The sequence below is a fragment of the Triticum dicoccoides genome, chromosome 2B, assembly GCF_002162155.2.
Source record: "Triticum dicoccoides isolate Atlit2015 ecotype Zavitan chromosome 2B, WEW_v2.0, whole genome shotgun sequence".
Taxonomy (NCBI): Eukaryota; Viridiplantae; Streptophyta; class Magnoliopsida; order Poales; family Poaceae; genus Triticum; species Triticum dicoccoides.
This window is the reverse complement of record NC_041383.1, coordinates 30,694,125-30,695,050: the sequence shown is the minus strand read 5'-3', so window position 1 is coordinate 30,695,050 and position 926 is coordinate 30,694,125.

The following is a 926-nucleotide window of genomic DNA, read 5'->3' as shown; positions in this document are numbered from 1 at the left end:
GAGAGCCATGTGGACAGGAACCAAGTGCTCTGTCGCCTCCTTCCTTGGGGTCACCCCAAGCTTCGACGAGGGCCGCCTTCGGCGGCGGCGAGACAAGGAGGGGGAAGGGAGGACTTAGGTTTTCTCTCGAGCCACCGGGGAAGACGGCACGAGGGTGGTTCAAATGTCTGTCCGTTTTATTAAAGTTTGAACACTTGTTTCCATCGGGGGTGCTTGATATGGTCATCCAGGGTGCAGTCACGTGCTACATCTACATGTAGTCTAAACCAAGTCAAGGTGAAACACTTTCTAGGCAAAAATCATCTATACAATGATCCTTTTTCTTTTCTTTTGCTGGAATATGTGAGGATCTCTTTGACCAGCTCCATGTCAAAACGAAGATTGCTTTAGAGATATATACAGTCTCCTATAGCTGATATTGACTAGTACTTCCTCCGTCCGAAAATACTTGTCATCAAAATAAATAAAAGAGGATGTATGTAGATATATTTTAGTTCTGAATACATTCCTTTTTATCTATTTTAATGACAAGTATTTTCGGACGGAGGGAGTATCAGTTAACTTGTTGTTAAGAAAAGGAAATGTGATTATTATTATTTTTGAGAAAAGGAAAGGGGATATTTGTGACCCTGTCTAGTAGCGGGAAGCTTCACTAGCTTACGTTCATACCCAAGTAGCATGATGCTTTAACTACAAGCTCAACGTTTGGCCCATCAACTTAAATATCTGGTCGTTTTGGTCCCGCGAGTATCAAAACCGTATAAATTTGATTTTCTAGCACAACGAAAACGAGTTAAACGCTAGTGATTATTCCCCTGAAATTAGTATAGCTCAATAAAAACAAAACAAAAACACAAATCCAGAAGGAAAAAAGGGATCTGAAAGAAATAAAAAACATGTTTCATTTCATTTTTAAAAACTTAAGT